The following is a 19,956-nucleotide window of genomic DNA, read 5'->3' as shown; positions in this document are numbered from 1 at the left end:
TGTCGATGTAATTGCAATTTGAATAAAAAAGTTCTGTCTCGCTAATCGTTCATTATTTGCTCCTGCATTTCCTCTCAGTTAAGGGACTGTGTCACTTAATGAATAGACTATCTGCTCGTTCTTAAATACAACTCCTTCCTACAGTAGCTGTCAAGTATTTCCAGAAACTTTTCCCACAGTTCAGTTTTTAACCCTGGGTAAATGTTTCACACTTGTCATTTAGAAGTGAGGATAGTGTCACTATTTATGCACGGTTTTTATAGAACACTCCTTCATAGCTTTTGCAGTGTTAATTCTACATTGTGTTGCTAAATATGTTCATTGTGAAGCAATGCAGGGTTATTAATATTTCATCTGCACTTAACCAACTAGACTGGAGCTGCACGATATTAGAAAATCTGATATTGTGATCATTTTATTTTCTGTGATAAATATGGCAATATGAATACAAAATTAAGGTACAGAAATTAAATAATCGGGCAGCATGGTGGCTCAGTGGTTAGCAATGTTGCCTCAAGTAAGAAGGTTGCTGGTTTGAGTACCAGCTGGCTCAGTTGCCGTTTCTGTTTGCATGTTCTCCCCGTGTTGGCGTGGGTTTCCTCCAGGTGCTCCGGTTTCCTCCACAGTCCCAAGACATGCACTATAGTTGAATTGAATGACAGGCCCCCTCGTTTTTGTTATTTTTGCAATCACTGAATCACAATGTGAAAATCTACATTTTATTACTTAATTGATTATACTTCCCTAATTGCATTTGGTATAAATAATGTTTTTATTATGTGACAATGTGTTTATTATTCTGAATTTAATGCATTCCTGCTCTTTCTAGTTTTTTCTACTCCATTAGTCACAGTTTAGTTTTTCTATTAGCTCACACTGTGCTCCATTTATTTATTTACCCCTCCTTATTTATTTTAAGGTGTTTATTGTTCTGTTTCTCTCTTTATAGGCTCTGAATTGGCCGGTTGTATCGAGCTGCTTGTGGTTTCTGGTGAGAGATTTTATTCATTTACAGTATGTGAAAATGTTTATATAAGGGAAACGGCGATAAGAGAGTTGGGTAAATAAGAACGGGAGATGTAAAGAGAGAGAAAAAAGCAACAGTTTGAGTTTGTTTAGGAATGTGAAAACCCCAAAACTGAGAGCTAGACATTCCTGAGCCCAAGCAGTAGCAATTTGTCAAACAGGGACAGAGAGCATCTGGTTCTGATGGAGAGCAGACTGGTGTAGTCCAGCACTGGAGCTTATGGGTAATGTAGTTACGATCGAGTTTTATTTTTGGCTGAGAAAAGAAAATGAGTAAGACTCTAAAAGGAAGTGATAGAATAGTTTCCAAAGTGGTTGAAGTGGGAATGGTGCTAACGTGCCAACTCTCCTCTTTTTTTTTTGTCTGGGCTGAGAAATGTTCCTCATCAGATTGCTGTTATGCAGAACAAAGAGAAGAGGACTGATTTCTCTGAACTTTTATGGCTTATTTACACTTAGCCACTTCATGAGTCTTAATAGTTTGAATTGCTTTGCACATTCTGGGCGTGCACATGAAAGTATGATTATTTCAACTATTCCTGTGGAATTTGTGAGAGGTCATATCAGTGACTATGCTAAAGCTGTTTAAAGTAAGGGTGGCATGGTGGCTTAGTGGTTAGCACTGTCGCCACACAGAAAGAAGGTCGCTGGTTCGAGTAACGGCTAGGCCAGTTGGCATTTCTGTGTGGAGTTTGCATGTTCTCCCCGTGTTGGCGTGGGTTTCCTCCCACAGTCCAAAGACATGCGCTATAGGTGAATTGGATGAACTAATTTGGCCGTAGTGTATGAGTGTGTGTGAATGCGAGAGAATATGGGTGTTTCATAGTATTGGGTTGCCGTTGAAAGAGCTTTCACTGTGTAAAACATATATTGGAATAGTTGGCGACCCCTCATAAATAAGGGCCTAAGCTGAAGGAAATCATTTAATGAATGCTTAAAGTAACATTTTACAAATACTCAAATTACTTTAACTGAGTTTTTTTTTCTCAAGAATTACTTTACTAAGTAGTTTAAAAAATGTGTACTTTTACTTGAGTACATTTTATTGTTGTGTAAGTACTTTTACTCCTCAAGACACAGATACTTTATGAATGCAGTAAACATGTACAGTGCAGAAGCATTAAAAGTTCAATTCAAGTTTATTTGTATAGCACTTTTCACAATAATTATTATTCCAAAGCAGCTTTACAAAAAGTGGAACTTATTGCATTACAATCAAATTTGGAAAAGTTAAGGTTTTAGTTACCATAACTTTATTAGTTATTAATAAGTTTAACGAATTAACAAGTAACTATTAGCTTTTAACAGTTAAAATGTTATAAACTATATAACCATATAAACATAGTTAACCTGCAGTTATATACTGTAGTATATGGGTTATGTCTATGTGTACATGTTCAATAAAGTGTATTTGTGTAATAAAAGTGTTCATGAAGACGTAAAATTGTTTCAGCCACTGACAGAGAGACTTTTAAGACTGCATGTTATCGATGAGAAGATGAAGGACACCATCTGTATAATAGAAATCACAAAATGGCGATTCAGTGCTGCACACTCGTAGCTTGTTAATCAAGGTTCAAAATGCATAACCTAAGCATTAGTATATCATCACTACTAGATTTTTGCCCCTTAGGGTGCACAGATTTTGCTCAGTATGTAAATGCATCAACTTCCTTTCTGTCAGCTTATTATAAGTGCATATATTAATGTAATTTGTTCTCATATTAAATGAATGTCACATTTTAAATTAATAGTCCACAAATGGAAAATCAATTACGTCTTAGAAACACCATTAAAAATTGGTACTGATGTAAGCTATAATTTTAATTAGCAGGATATAAGGTTGTATGTTACACAGTGTAATTTAGAGAGGCTACTTTTTACTTACACTTTTTGAGCATTTTTCAGAATAGATCCTTCTACTCGCACTATACATTTTATTTTTAAGTAATGTACTTTAACTGGAGTATGATCGCCAAATACGTCTCATGAGGTAGGTTTTTTTGCAGTTTTAGTTTTCGCAAATCCACCAGTGGCTGCTGTGTACGCTTTTTGATATTGAATTCCTCTCGAGAGTGCCATTCACGCCTGCTCTTCTCTCGTATATCCGCTAGAGGCCGCTGTCGATGGACTGACTGACCAATCAACTGACCAACCCTCCTCCTTACCTAAACCCAACCGATAGTGTCTTCAAAAGCAGCTACGTTTTCAGAATGAGCCTGTCTTTTATTCCATTGGCAGCTTGATGAGAAGAGTTTAGATCCCAATTGCATCGTTTATGCATCTCAAGTGTTGTTTCTTTTTATCTCATTCTTGCTATCCACCCGATTTTCTGAGAAAATCAAAGGTTTATAGTTTCTTGCTCAAGTCTCTATAATTCACACAATTCAACTGCATCTCTTATTGTTTTCGTCTCGTGTTAGTGGCCACGCATGCTTAAGTGTTAGAGGAGGGAGAGAGAAAGGGCTGCTGTATAAATCCAGATCTGGTTTCTCAGACTTCTTTTTTTCTATATAAACTTTAAAGGGCCTTGTTGCATTATTCAGCACTTCAACCACAGGACACACACGCACATGCTATACTGAACCACCGAGAGTCTGCGTCCTCTGCCTTTGTGTGTGTGTGTGTGTGTGTGTGTGTTTTGGTTCACCTGAGTGGTTATAGGTGATATTTGACTTTTATAGTTGTAGTGGGAGAGTTGTGTGGTGATTTAACAGCGCCTTGGGGGAGTACTTGGCTAGGCTTGGTCAGTCTGCTGGATGTCATTATGAACTTCTGGCAAGTAGTTATAATGTTGGGATCATATATTACAGCAAAAGACTGCCTTACAGTATATGCTCACAGACCGGCACAAATAAGCAATTTATTCTGTTGCTAAGAGTTCAGCAGCAAATCCAGGTCAAACTTTACATTCCAGTGTCACGTAATAAAAAAAAAAGAATATACATTACAGGATGATTCTAGGACTCGCTGTTTATTACGGTAATAAACATATATTACTTACTTGAGAGGGTGAAAGGGTAAGTAAATTCGAGAAGGGGGAAGGAGGGATTCGACTGGGAAATGTCTGGCTCTTATTTGAGCGCCACTGTTGGATTAGCAAAACACCAAGATCCAGCTGTACTCCCACATCACTGTGTTAAAACACACACAAACACATTGGAAAAAGAGTCCTGCTCCGCCCAAATTTAGGAGTTTAATATGTTGAACTGTAAATTTTAAACATTCATTTAAAAGCCAAGCCATATATTCACACTTCAACACTCTGCAAATGACAAACTCTATTGTGCAGATACTTCCGACTTTAAATATGTGTAAAATCTGAGCATGCACATTTTCTAAAATCTTTATTTTACATTTTGTTTACTTATCTTATTGTTAAATTATCTTTTAAAATGTCTTCAACCCCGAATTCTCAATAAAAGGACGCTGAATGGCACAATCTTTGTGTGTTTTTAGTGCGTCTGGTATGAACAGAGTGGCATATTTTTTTTTAGACGTGACTTCTGTCTCACTCCCTCTCTCTCATTTTTAATGTGGTAGAATAATTGAATTATTGAACGCCACCCTGTCTCATTCTCATCTATTTATAGTCAGATGCCGAAGGCAGAATTTTGTATCCGACTACTTTTACTAATGGTAATGTAACATGTGTCACAATTGTGCCGGTACTTTGTGTTTTAAAATCAGTGTGATCTGTTTTATATTAATGATTGTTTTCACATTGATTAAAATGTGCAGGTATGTACTGCATTTCTCTACACTGATATGCCAGCAGCACTTTTTTAACACTGCTTCACACTGAAGAAAAAAAAATGGTCGCAGTGGGTTCATCAGATATTGAGGACAGAACTAATATGGCAAATGTGAAAAACATATTCAAGACAAGCACCAAGGTTGATAATGTGCTTGCCCTTAAATGTCCTTGGTATAGTTTGCAATTTGCATTCATTAGAAATTCTTGCTATACAGTATAGTAACTGTATGTGTCAGGGCTTTTCTTTTTGCACAGATGAAACAACATGAAGGAATTCTATGTGGGCGTCGTATGGTTTGCTGGTTGTCATGCTTCCTGTTGGAGCCGTTGCTGTGGCAGCAGAGCTTTCCCATGCGATTTGGCAGGCATCTCTGAGCCTGACCGATCGATTGGTGGAAAAGTGTCAGCCTGCAGGCTTTTACTGATGATGTCATCATTATTGATCTGTCCGTGGGCTGAAATGAAACTAAATAGAAAGATTCTTTTCTTCTTATGCAAGTGAATGCACAGTGACTGCAGGGAGTGCTAAGCAATGCGGCACAACGAGGTTTAATAAGAGAAATGGTTTTAATCAGCTGTTGATACTTTGTGTCATTATTTTACTGAACTGGACATTTTCTCTAGATTTATAGGCTATGGGTTTAGGTAATGTTTGTTTATTTATAAGATATTCATAAGGACATTTCTTCTAGACTTAAAAAATTCTAATTAATGTCTCTTTTCCCTGGAAAATGGCAATTAATCAGAATAACGTTTTTTTTGTGATCGAAAATTACTGTTATTCCACCAAATATTAGATATTAATATTAATTTCCTTTAAGTGAAAGTTGAACATTGATGTTGTGATTTAATATGGTACTCTTATTAAATAATTAATTACAAATGCTCTAAAATTTAAAATGTCATCAGTCGTTTTCAGAATTTAACCAAAATTACACTTTACTCTAACACATGATTTTAAATAAATCCTGAAAACTGAGAATTGTTAATCTCTCATTTATTTCTATATAAATTGATGTAGCTATATGTAGATATAATATAATACACACACCACACACACACACACATATATATATATATATATATATATATATATATATATATATATATATATATATATATATATATAAATATATATATATATATATATATATATATATATATATATATATATATATATATATATATTTATATTATATATATATAATATATATATATATATATATATATTATATATATATATATATATATATATATATATATAAAAGCATAAAATAATAACCTAAGTTGATTTTAAAATCAAGATTTGAGTAGCACCAAAAATCCCCCATGCATTGCTTTCTTTACATGATCCTGCTATTTGCTTGACCCGACTTTTACCCTGCTGGTCCCCTGGTATTGGTGCAGTATTTTTATTAGGGCACAAAGATATCTTTGTGCTCCAAGCAGTCACAAAGTGCTCAGAGTTTCGGCATCAAGTTCCTCATCAGGGAAAACAACAACGGCACATAGAAGGGATTATACTTCTTGCTCTCCTCCAGTGCCACTGGGGCAAGCAGAACGAGAGAGAGAGGGAGGGGAAGACAGGTGTGCTCAGTCTGTAATGAACTCAGTATTATAGGATCACAGTAAGACAGGAATGGATTACGTCGGCTGTCATTAGTATTTACATCACTGCTCGGGTGTCGAAAAAAAAGACTTTGAAGGAGCTTTGGGACAGTTTCTCAAACTTCCGGACCGCGTTTTTATCATTCTTCAATGTAAGGTCTTCCATAAAATGTATATTATTTATCATAGCTACCACTGGAAGCTCTCTATATTGTCACTCGCTCTCTTTTTCTCGTCTTTCCCTCAGAACCAATCCGTCGTAAAGCGGGAGGAGTCCCACCAGTGGACCTGAGGGACGATAGCAGGGTTTCACGAGTTCGGGGCAGCGTTTAAACGACTCCGAAGGTCCGGGGACCGGCGGGGGGCTTACCGGGGCTGTCGACTCCGGTAAAAGCGAGCGACATGCTCCCCGTCTCAGAGAATCTCGAGCCGCGAGAGAAGAGCGTTTTACTGGCGGACCGCCTCACCGTGGACCACGTAGTGAACTCCCATAAGATTTCACCATACAGATGCTTTGTTGTAAGTTTTCCCTCAGAAGCACTATTCCTTACCGTGTTTTGTGAGTTTAAGTGACATTTAAATGCTCGTCTGAAAGCGACAGTGCGTTCCCGCCGGATGTGCAGATTAATAACGGTCGTTTTCTCTCCATCTCTCATGCACGAGCGTGATAAATTATTCCGGCGCGCGCGCTGCCGCGCTCCTCCTGAAATTCCTCACCGCTCTGATTATTGGGTTTCAAAGAACCGAGTCGAGTTGCATTCCGTCGCATTCAGGTTTTAAGTGTCACTTTTTTTAACACTAGAAATATGAGATCATTTTAAAACATTATTTTCGTTTTATTTGCTGTAATGTAGCCTGCTGAGGTTCAATTGTTTGTTTAATTTTGGCAAAAAGTGTGGAAGATCTATATTTTGCTGATTCCTTAAAACTTTAGACTGGTTTTGTTGTTGTTTATAGTTTTACTCAATTTAAGTTTGCTTTAAAGAAAACAATTTTACTTCATCGGGTCAGACTTCACATTAAACGGATCATATTACTGATGACAGTGTACATTAGCAAGAGTATTACAGGCTACACTTTAAAGCTAAAAGATACCTGAGACACCTTTTAGCATTGCTTATCACAATAAACAACCAAATAGTTATCCTAGGATTAACCCCATGCGTTTCTACAAAGAAACATAAACAAATGGTTTTCTCAATATTCATTCATTAATTATCTTTTCGGTTTAGTACCTTATTAATCCTTATTAATCCAGGGTCGCCACAGCGGTATGAACCGCCAACTTATCCAGCACATGTTTACGCAGCGGATGCCCTTCCAGCTGCATCTCTGTGAAACATCCATACACACTCATTCACACTCATACTCTATGAACAATTCAGCCTACCCAATTCACCTGTACTGCATGAACTGTGGGGGAAACCGGAGCAAACCCACGCGAACACAAGGAGAACATGCAAACTCCACACAGAACCAGCGACCTTCTTGCTGAGGCGACAGCACTACCTACTGCGCCACTGCGTCATCAGTTTCTCAATATCCACATGATAAAAAGAAAGGTATTTGAAAGCCATTGAGATCCCCAAATGTACACAAGATAGGCTACAGAATGTGCCTGGAGGTTTACCAGAAATCTCATGTTACATTAACTGAATTGTCTTATTACTTAAAATGGAAACTGTAATGAATCGTGTTTCAAGTTATTGTTTACTGTTCATTTATTTATGAAATGCCGATTCTCCACTCTGCACTTTCAAAAGAAGCAATGTTTGTCCTTGTAAACGTGCTGTTGAAACAACAGACCTCAACCAGATGTTCATGTTAAGAAACTACTTGAACCGTTCATTCGTCCATGCATCATTTCACAACATCTCATCGGATTTATTTTATTCACCTTCCAACTTATAGAATTAGTTCATATAGGAAAACTGGCATGCATGTGTGATTTGTGTTCATATGTTAGATTAATGTGACAAGAGAAGAGGTTGAATTCCCCATTCCAGATGTTTCTGTGGCCTGGGGGAATGTGCGAGGTTTGGTTAAAGAGTTTTAATTTTTTCCTCCTGTTTGCACGTGTTTGTCTGTATGACCACAGCCGTCGCCATCATGTAGAAAGACTTAATGACTGTTCTGTAGTTTTTTAATGCTCAAAACATGCTGATTATGTTCAGCATAAACATGCTTATGCTTGTATAGAAGTATAAAACACTATAAACCTTTATATGAGAGCCATTTAACAATGCACTTGTTTAGGAGTTCATATAATATTTTAGAGAAATACAAATACACTGTTCTCATTAGAGGAGTTGAAGCATGCCAAAAGAATTGTTTAAAGATGTTGCTTCATTCAACTTTTGAAAAAATCAAATGCGTATGTTCATTGCAGGAAGTCACTCAGTTTAGTTTTCACATTGTTTTTATATTTCATATTTATTGCAAACCTTAGAAATCCACTTCAGTTTCTCAAACAAGACTTCAAACTTGAAGTGTTGTGGATTGATTTGAAGAAACAAAGCAAACTGGTAGTCATTTGCTGAAGCAGCCGATTAAATTGTAGACTGTGTAAATGAAAGTGTCAAAGTCTATAGTGTTCTCTTTCCTTACTTTAATTTGTGCTGTCTTCATATAAATTATCTTGGATCCTAAACAGTTTTGCTGGGGTTTAGAACTTGAAGACTGCTGTTTCAGCAACAGTGCGGTTTCCTTGGTTAGAGGCAAAACATTCTGTGTGTGTGTGTGACTTGGTGAAAGTGCAGGCAGTGACAACGGCAGTCTAAATTTAACTTGGTAAATGACTGTCTGTAATTCATTTATGCTGTAACATGACTCAAACCAAGCAATTTATGCGGTGGACAAATAAAAACACTACATGGGCAATAAGGGAGAGAAGGAGAACAGAATTGCATTTCTTATACTCTTTCCTCCAAGGAACCCATTCTTTTATCATTTTGCATGCCAAATGAATCGCAATGGAAATTCAATACTCACAAAGTGCCTTACCTGTAAGGTGAAACCATTGCAAATGCAAACCTAGAGACGATGCTTTAAGAAAATGAGAAACCACTGCGACACAAACATCAATTTCAATCTGCTCAATTTTAAAATGTAAAGAATGTAACGTTTATTAATATGCAGCATGACAGAGGTTATACTGTACACTACCTGACAAAAACTTTGTCGTCGATCCAGTTGTAAGATCAATAACGAATAACTTGACTTTCATTAGAAAAGTGGCAGAAGGTAGATTCTTCTGAAAAATCATCTGTTGAACTGCATCCCAATCATCACAAATACTGCAGAAGACCTATTGGAACCCGCATGGACCCAATATTCTTACAGAAATCAGTCAAGTTTGTTTAAGTAAAAATCATGGTTTGGGGTTGCATTCAGTATGGGGGTGTGCAGGAGATCTGCAGAGTGGATGGTAACATCAACAGCCTGAGGTATCAAGACATTTGTGCTGTCCATTACATTACAAACCACAGGAGAGGGCAAATTCTTTAGCAGGATAGCGCTCCTTCTCATACTTCAGCCTCCACATCAAAGTTTCTGAAAGTAAAGAAGGTCAAGGTGCTCCAGGATTGGCCAGCCCAGTCACCAGACATGAACATTATTGATCATGTCTGGGGTAAGGTTAAGGAGGAGGCATTGCAGATGAATCCAAATAATATTGATGAACTCTGGGAGTCCTGCAAGAACGCTTTCTTTGCCATTCAAGATGACTTTATTAATAAGTGATTTGAGTCATTGCAGAGATGTATTGGATGCAGTCCTCAAAGCTCATGGGAGTCATACACAATATTCATTCTTTTTCCACTGAACCATGACTTTATATTCTATACTGTACATTATTTCTGTTAAGTGACTAGACTTTGTTCAAGCAAAGTCAGACCTTACTGTCCTAATTAATCATTAAAAATCAAGGCATGATCATATTTTATTTTTTATAAATAAGCGTAATCTAGAGGCCTTTATTATTTGTTGTTCCTAAAACTTGGATAGGCGTCAAGACTTTTGTCAGGTAGTGTATGTAAATCTTTTTTGAACCTTCCTATGTCAGGCCAATAAACATACAGAAATATTCATTAGAGTCAGAAAGCCATCTAAAAGTTTAGCTTTGGTTTGTCAAAATAAAACTGCATTTATTTAATCGAAAATTCAGAAAAAATAGTGAATTTGTGAATTATTATATTAATTAAATATTATATGCACACAATTTATGTTATTTATTCATCTCAATTCATCTAAATTTTCATTGTTTTGCGATTCTTCAATGATAATTCTAATATGTTGATTTATTTTATGGCAAAAAATAATTAGAATATTAATTAAAGATCATATTCAATAAAAGACATTTAGCAAATGTCCTACCATAAATATATCAAAACTCAATTTTTGATCTGAAGCTAAAAATACAACTTGTGTGCCTCTGTTAAACAAACAGTGGCTCTTTATTACCTTGCCATTTAGATGCTCTTTGCCATACTGTTATACTACACTAAATGCTAAAACATTCTTCCTTCACTAACCCCTGAGATAAATGCCATACTCAAAGGCCCAATTGTTATATGCTTCTTAATAACATGGATTACTGGGATGCTTTTATAGTGGTGTTTTTTTTTCCACTCACCACAATGGTTAAGCAGTTCTACTGCCCAACTCCACTCTGTTTTCAAATGATCTCTCACGCTACTTAAATTCTCACATTTACACTTGACCTTATCATCTTGTTAAAAGACTGTTCAGCTAAGCTGCATTTGCACATATATCACTTACATTCACTTTTTTGGGGTGAAATGCTTCACTTTGGTGGTCCCATTTGGGTATTACTGTTGAATAAAAATAGTAATTTTGCCGTTCATGACCAATAAAACTATGAGTTGTAGACTAACATGAATATTAACAAATATTTTCAGTGACCTTTTCACAAATCATGACATAGATGCACTAATTTCCAAGCATGTTTGGGTTTCTATCTTCCTAAGATATACAGAGGAATGATTAAAAAAAAACACTGACTTCCATAATATTTTTTATTCTTATGGGTGTCAATGGCTGCTTTTTTCAAAACATTCTTCAAAATATCATATATTGTGTTGTCATTAAAGTTTATAATCACATGAGTCAAAGTAAATGGTGAATAAATAATTTTTTTTGGTGAACTATCCCTTTAATACCTCATTTTGGTAATTTTTTTAAGCACACACATCATCAATCATGATTTAAGTCATTAGAAGAGAGCATCTCGTCTTTTGTACCTGTTTGAATGAATTAAGCCACGTTTTGTATGCAGTCTGATCTTCAAATACCTCTGAAAGTGTTAAAAAATGGACATGCTCAAAATGTTTTACACCTCCTTTACAGCTGTATTTAGCTTGTGATCGGATTGGGGAAAGTGCATCTTAATTCCTGATACTGTAAACAGGGCCTAATAGGTCTACTAATACTGTTCTAATACTGTAATGAGTTTGTAGTCTCAAAGTTAATTACACAGTCAACTGAAAGTCTAAAAGGGGATTGTAAAGGTTAACCCTTTTCTTTTGTTTGTTTTAGATTGTTTGATTTGTGTGTTTGTTTACAGGTGTGTGAGAGTGGCGTGTTGCAGTCGTCTGCGGTTCATGTGGTTTGCTCTGATGGTTCTGACTGTCCTCTGTGTGGCTCTGCAGATGCTGGGAGTGGTCCGACAGGCCAGGTTAAGCATGTTTTATTGGAAATGCATGGTAAATTAGGCTGCATCTACATAAATTTGGATACTTCTTTTTTGCAGTTTCATTTGCCTTTCTAGAGCTAGCTAAACAGAAGTTGAAGTGAGAGGGGGGATAGGATTGGGAATGGTCCTCAAGACAGTGCATTGTTGCTAAATATGTAGCACATTAGCAATGCTATATTTAATTTGCAAATCATACAAATATTACAAACATTCTAAACATTAGATGATCAGTAAGCCTTTACTAAACTAAACATTAGCTGACAGACACAGTAAGTATACTGTTTGAGTCTTGATTGTTAGGCATGCTCATTCCTGTTGGTGTCATCAAGCCAGCCAGATCTCAAAAAGATCTCAAAAAGAAAGTGGCTAATACGTATAAATTCATATTATTTAATTCGTATGAAAATGTAGGATTTTTTAAAAGAGGCATATGTCCAAACACCACCTCTAAACCAGCCGTCACAGAGGAATGAGCAGGTCAACTAAAATGAAAGAAAATGTATGAAATGAACAGTAGATTGTACAAATTTATACAAATAACCTTCTAAATCAGTGGTTTCCAAAGGTGTGATCGCAGGACAACGTGTGTTCGCTTGGTTATTTCCATAAATGAAATAAATTTTATCAAACTATTAGAATTACCATATTTTATCCATAACCTACAGAAGATACAAGTTAATAGTTACATTAAACAGCATACAAATAAACAGCCATTTGCCTTTTTTTTCTTCTATTGGATTGCAACTACTGGGGTGTTGATGTTAGATTAATCACGCAGCAATAGCATCAGTTGCACCATGTTAACCTTCGACCTTTACGGCACTCACATACCTTAAAAATAAACGTTTTTTTTAAAGGAATTTTAAAAAATCATACATGACTGAACATAGAGGATGATCTCTAAGTGGTGGTCTCTAAAATTAACCAAGAATAGACTTGTGCAGTAAACATTGTGCCCACCAGTATAATTAGATGAGGTTAATATTAAATTAAACAAATTACCAAAAAGTATATAGTTGTTAGACTGACTACGTTACATGGACAGCAGTAATCAAATGTTTTTCCTTAATCTAATTAAGACAATAATAAGATTAAGGCGTTTACATGAGTTGCTTTTGAAGTTCCTTTCATGATCCTGTTTTACGGTGGCCAAGAGAGCTTAACGTGCTGCAATTAAAGAAAGCTCATACAATTACAAAAAAACACCAGCAAATAAAGAAACGATCTTCATCAATTTGAAAGCACACATGTTGCAAATTGGTCACAACACAAACAACTGAAGAAATGCGCCAGCAAATTGGTCACAACACAAACACTGAAGAAACCCGCAGCAAATTGGTCACAACACAATATTAAAAATAAACGAAACAACTCACCTTTCAAAGACCACCAATCACTTCACTGAGCAACATTCACGGCATAATTACATGTGCTTTCTTAAATTGCAGCGCGTTAAGCTCTTGGCCACCGTACGTTTTACATGTTATAGCACATAATTCGATTAACGCCATTGCGTCACCAGCTATCCACATTTCCTCCGGAGTTTCATGTAATTTCAGGTGTTTTCATTTTTAATTTGTCGACTTATAACTGCAGTTTGGCACTTTCACTTTCATTTGGGAACATTTAATCCATGCCCCCCGTGACAAATGAGATATTGGATGCAACTACGAACTGCTGGAAGAGTGTTGTTTTAATAGAAGTTCATACCACATGTCGAATGGAAGAAAACAAACCTCTGCGTTTCACGATGCAGGTGTCGATGGTCTTCACCTGACTGACTAACGAAATGCGAAAATTCCTACATGACGGTGATAGTTTGATTAAGGCGTATACCTGTCTGTACTGCACTTTAATAATGCGACTAAAATCGGCTACTCCAAACGTCTTAATTCGATTTCTGTTTAGTTTGATTATGACCTTAATTGGATTAAATTAATCAAAAACGCTGTTTACATGGTAACTCTTAATCACACAGTATTTTCTTAATCACATTAAAATCAAATTTTTGGGGTCCATTGTAAACGTACTCACTGTTGTCAATGTGCTTGTGTTTGTAAAGGGCTATCGGTGTGTGTGCACCGTTTTGTGCCACACTTGTATGTTTATAACCCACTTCCAAGGAGAGTGGGGGTTCTGAGTCACTGGAATTGATAGTTTGGGGGTTGTGGACTGAAAAAGTTTTGGAACCCCTGCTTTAAACCTAAAAGGTATGAACTGATGTGAGATTGCATAGATCAAAATTTGCATTATGTAAAAGGAGGCGTGGACAGATGAAAAAAAAACCTATCCCAATATTTTGAATTTAGACTGCAATACCCAGTTAAGCCACTATGTCAATGCGTGCCATACTGCACCTTTAAATTTTCTTACTACAAATGTATAAAATGAGATGCACTGAGATGAGAGAGAGCATACATATTAAAGTTCTCATACTGTTTTTCTGACAGTCATTTTTGTGCAAAATATTCCATCGCTTACTGACCCACATGCACAAAGCCAGGTTGTCATATGGAAATAAAACACAGAGGCCACTGAAGTCAGTGTTTATATCTTTATTTTCAAAGCGAATTTATGTAAAGAGGTCAAAGATGAGGATGAGCAGAGAAGCTGTCACTGTAACATTTATGAGTTCAACTCCTCACTGTCCTTCTATTGACAACCTCATATTTACAGAGCGGCCAACAAACAACTACCAGAATATAAATGTTTGTGAGTTCTGTCAGAGCAGAATTGTGAAGATTGTTGATTTAAAGTGATGTAAAAGTCACATATGTTTAATATTACTGTTGTATTGCAAAACATTTGACCTGTATTGGATTTAGGACCACATATGGAAGTGAAATTCCAATATTGAAAATATCATATTCCATATGGTTTGTGCTGTTCACAGTCATGCAAAAAATGTCATACACAGATTTAGGCCACATTTTCAAGGCAGTTTTTGATTTACTCATATGGAATAAATATGCATAGGGAGACTTTTCTTTTTATTTATTTATTTATTTATTTATTTATTTATTATAATTATTTTTAATAGTGTTAACAAGACCATGCATAGTAGTATACAATACAACATAGGAAAAATTACAGACTTAGTTTTCTTATTTTTCCACTATGCCCTCAAAATAAAATAAATAGAATTTATCAATTAAAAAGAAACTTACTCTGAGAGAAAAAAAAATACATTTAAAAAATTTGATATAAAAAATTATAAAAAAAATATGAAATGAGCAACTTTACAATAAAAGAGTAAAAAAAATATATATATACATATATATATATATATATATATATATATATATATATATATATATATATATATATATATATATATATATAATATATATATATATATATATATATATATATATATATATATATATATAGAAAAGTTCGCGTAAAGAAGTCAGTATTTCCTCTTTCCAATTAATTACTGTGTATTTTAGAACAGATATCAACTGAGCAGGGTAAGCATTTGATATAGTCTAAAACAGGGTTCCAGGTCTTGTAAAAAGATTTGAGAGATCCTGCAAGGAAACATCTAAATTTCTCAAGTTTTATGCAGCTAAAGATTTCTCTAATCCACATGTGAAGGAGGAATCACCTGTTTTCCAGTTGATAAGAATGGCTCGTCTAGCTAAAAGAGTAGAAAAAGCAATAACCTGGTGAGATGCAACAGTCAAGTCAACTCTCCTCTGAAATACCTGTTAGGTACCTGAAAGGGCTGTTAAGGAGGCCGAGGGAGACTTTTCTAACTCTGATAAAACACTTTGCACTGGACTATATTTTCATATTGCAAGCAATATATAGGCCATAAAACTATTAATCATTCATCCTAGTTCAGAATTTAGATTTCCCTTTCTCTTTCAGGAGCTCCAAAGTTTTGAAACTTGTTGGCGAGCAGCTGGTCCAAATGCCTGCAGAAATCCACAGGCCCATGAAACACAAAGACTGGGAAAACCTCTGGTCTGTCTCAGCCGTCATTGTTGAGGAACCTGTAGACCAGCATCTATTCATCCAGAGAAGAGAAACCGAGAGAAACGGGGAAGAAGATGGAAACAGACCAAAAAATCTTTCAAGCTTTACCAAAGCAGCTCCACCAATAAATGAGCAAAAACTCCAAGAGGTGGCTAAAATCTTTCCAAAACAGCCACAGAAGCCAGCTTTCACCAAAAGACCACCGCACGCTGATGACAACACTTATAAACATGCAGTAAAATCACTGGCTGACAACAGTGTCACTTGTCAACCCAAAAATCATATTGTCTTCTTGAAGACGCACAAGACTGCAAGCAGCACCATTCTGAATATCCTCTATCGTTATGGGGACAGTCATAACCTGACCTTTGCCCTTGCCGCTGAACATGCACAGCCAGTTGTTTTACCCAGCATTCTTTGCTACACATTTTGTGGAGGGTGTCAGGACTCGCAGCGTGAAAGAGTTTCACATTCTGTGCAATCATATGAGATTCAGCTCACCAGAGGTCAGTCTGAGAGCACGTCACTCTAATAGAGCATTATGATTTCTGTGATTAGGGAAAGAATTGCAGAATATATATAAATTTACTCTATGACATGGGAAGTTATGGAATTTGGCAAATTATTGGGTGAATTAATCAAAGGTTCTATGCACCTAATCAAATCATGCATGTGAATATGCTAAACACAGATTAATTATGAAATCTACAGTTTTTTTTTATCTGTTTGAATGAATTGCATGGCTTTTGTTTAATTCATACAATATACAGTCATGCATAATGCTTGTAGCATTTTTAGAATTTATTAAAATTATATATGAGGGCACTGAACTAGAATAATGTTGCTCTGGGAGTCACTTCCGAGGCATTTTATGTAAGAAGTGATTCTCAAAATCATTTTATAAATAATTTTAGAATAATTCTACAATTGTTTATCCAAGTTTGACAGGAATAACATGAAATTCAAGGAAAAAAAAAACATATTTTTTATAGGGTTCCTAAAAAAGTTCTTAATTTTGTTAAAATAATAATTTGTTGTAAACAATTTTAATTAATTAGACATGCTCTGGTCAATAAATTTAAGTGAATTTTATTTATAAAGTAATTTCAAGAGGATCACATACTAATGATTGACCATGGCTGGTCCCGCATTATCTAACACATGATTCCAATAGTGTCTGGCTGAGGTCTTTATGATGCAAGCTGAGAGTGCATTGCTCAGAAATGCAATGTCAGACACAATGCACTCAAGGGAACTAGTGACGTCATTGTGAGGGGTAGGGTTAGGGGTGGGGTTAGGTGAGCACATTAAAAAGCATTGGATGCAGCTCAGATTGCATCTGCACCAAGCCTGCAGCCAGACCCTTTTCCACGATTTACCCATCAGACCATTCCTAAGTCACTATAAATACCAGAGTTTTATACCTCTGTTGTCCTTCGCCTCGAAGAATCCCCCATTCGAACCCTACTCCTCCCCCCCTTTCTTGGTGGGCAGCACAGCAGCCCAGTGGTTAGCACTGTTGCCTCACAGCAAGATGTCACTGTTCAAGTTTCTTTACCTATCCAGTCGACGTTTCTGCTGTGTGAGTTTACATGTTTCTCCTATGTGATCGTGTGGGTTTCCCCGGGTTTCCCGGTTTCCTCCCACAGTCCAAAGACATGCGACATAAGTGAATTGACTAAACCAAAATTGGCACCACAGATGAGCTTTTAGCCAGCAGTATATGTCTCCAGAGCAATTCCTAGTTTTTTTTTAGACATAAACAGCAGGGAAGTTCTCAAGATCTACCTGAGCTCAAACTCCCCTCTCGCCCTGCAAACGGGAGGGAGCCCTGGGCTTGAGGATCTTCTGAGGTCAGGGTTCTCTCCTAGGACAGCATGGCAAACCACAACTTTATAATCAATCATCAGCTAAGTGTGAACTCTTGAAATTCAATAAATGTCATTTAAAAAAAATGCTATTTTGGAAAAATAGGGCCCAACCCCTTCTAAGGACTTGAAGAGAGAGATGTACTAAAATATGCACTGCAAAATTAATAGAGTGATTTCTTTGAATATTTATGTGAAGAGCTTTAACAGAAGCCCCTAAATGGCACAGAGTGAAAAAGAATAAAATACATATTTCATAACATCACAAACATGGAATGATGGATAATGATAACAGCATCTTATTATAGATAGATAGATGGATGGATGGATGGATGGATGGATGGATGGATGGATGGATTGATAGATAGATCTTTTTGTCAGTATTTCATTGGTTAAGCAGGATTTTTTCCCTGTAGTGTTGAAATCCTGCATATATGTAGACCACGTCGCAAGCACATAAATCACTGGAAACAACTGACTGTTTTAATTTTCAAGAGGAAGATAAAGCACCCAGTGCTAGATGGAAGTAGGCAGGTTCAGATTCGACTGATTTAGAGGACATTTGCACTGATTGCATTGAGATTGCATTTTGGGATGGCGCTTGAGCAAAGCGGGATATGTTATGATTCCTAACCGAAGATTCAAGGAGGTCAACATTGCATGAAATTACGTGTTTGATTTTGTAAGTTAGTTTTGGAAATCTTATTCAGAAGTTCATATTGTCTTGTCCTCTGACTTTCAGGTGAGAAGCGATGCCTAAAGACACAATTCTATTTTTCCATTCTGCGGAATCCCTGGCGATGATGGAATCTCTGTTTGTTTACTACAAAGCCATTCCGCATTCCGTGGTTTCAAAAAACCTGGAGGAGTTTTCTGATCCAGGATGGGCGGAGCTACATGCCTCGCTGCCTAATAACCACTATGCACGTAACATTTTGACCGTTGACTTCGGCCTGGAAAACACAGTGCCTGAGAATGACATAGAGATGGAAGCACGCCTCCAAAATCATCACCAGCCGCCGTGGAGCGGTGACTTTCCGCTGATCCTCATCTCAGAGTATTGTCGACGAGAATCGCTAGTTCTTCTAAAACACGCCCTCTGCTGGTCACTGGATGATGTTTGCGTCTTCCGCCTCAACAGTCGCAGTGAACGCTCTCGCAAGGCCTTTGAGTCCAGAGACGGCAGAGCGAGTCAAAAAGTGGGATCACTAGACTGGCGATTGTACCAGCACTTTAATGACACTTTCTGGAAACGCATTGACTCTACCATTGGACGGACTAAGCTCCAAAAGGAAGTAGGATTTTTGAGGGAAAAAAGGAAGGAGCTTGAGAGAATGTGTTTACAGGGAGGAGGAGCAGTAGATCCTGCGCAGGTCCAGGATTCATCGCTCAAACCTTTTCAGTACCGGCCGCAGCAGTTATTCAAGGTTATAATAACCTCCGGTGGGGTTAGATAAATGACACCCGTCAGCTTTGTCAGAGGTTGATTAACACCTGAACTACAGTACACTTCGGCTCTGTACACCAAACAGTTCCCTCAGCTGGCGGCCGCACGAGCCGCTGTTGCTAGAAAGATTGCTGCCTCCAGAAGAACATTGCAGCACACAGAGCTGTTAAGCGCAACATTGAGACAAACGTTCACACGGAAATGGCAAACAGTACCTCACACAACAATACAAATACAGCAAATGAACATAGCTACATGTTTTAGCTAATTCCATTGGTCATAGTGTAAGACAAGACAATTTTGATGTACACAGTGTAACAAAACGTATAAAGAAATGAAAAGGAACTTACATAAACATACCACACCAAAAAACTTTATAAACGCACATGTACACAAGGAAACACAAGAATCTTGCTTTATTGAGATGAATGAATGGATGAATCATAGTTCAGTGATAATACATAAAGAGCTGTCAGAAAGAGTACTTTTAAAGAGATCTGAGGATAAAAGATGTCTTGTCTGTATGTTGCGATGTATGATAGCATGGCTCACAAGG

At 36.7% G+C, this 19,956-nt stretch overlaps 1 long non-coding RNA gene and 1 pseudogene across 1 annotated transcript; both read left to right on the top strand.

The window, feature by feature from the left end:
• The first annotated feature begins 6,799 nt into the window (after positions 1–6,799).
• LOC130241445 (uncharacterized) lies at positions 6,800–16,118 on the top strand. Its single transcript, XR_008838877.1, has 3 exons — positions 6,800–6,868; positions 11,976–12,086; positions 15,978–16,118. It is a non-coding gene; the product is annotated as an uncharacterized LOC130241445 (long non-coding RNA).
• Positions 16,119–16,188: 70 nt separating this feature from the next.
• On the top strand, positions 16,189–19,668 carry LOC130242055 (galactose-3-O-sulfotransferase 2-like; annotated as a pseudogene).
• The last annotated feature ends 288 nt before the right edge of the window (positions 19,669–19,956 follow it).

The sequence above is a fragment of the Danio aesculapii genome, chromosome 15 (assembly GCF_903798145.1).
Source record: "Danio aesculapii chromosome 15, fDanAes4.1, whole genome shotgun sequence".
NCBI classification, from domain to species: domain Eukaryota; kingdom Metazoa; phylum Chordata; class Actinopteri; order Cypriniformes; family Danionidae; genus Danio; species Danio aesculapii.
Note: the sequence above shows the minus strand (reverse complement) of the source record. Positions and strands in the feature narration are given on the sequence as shown.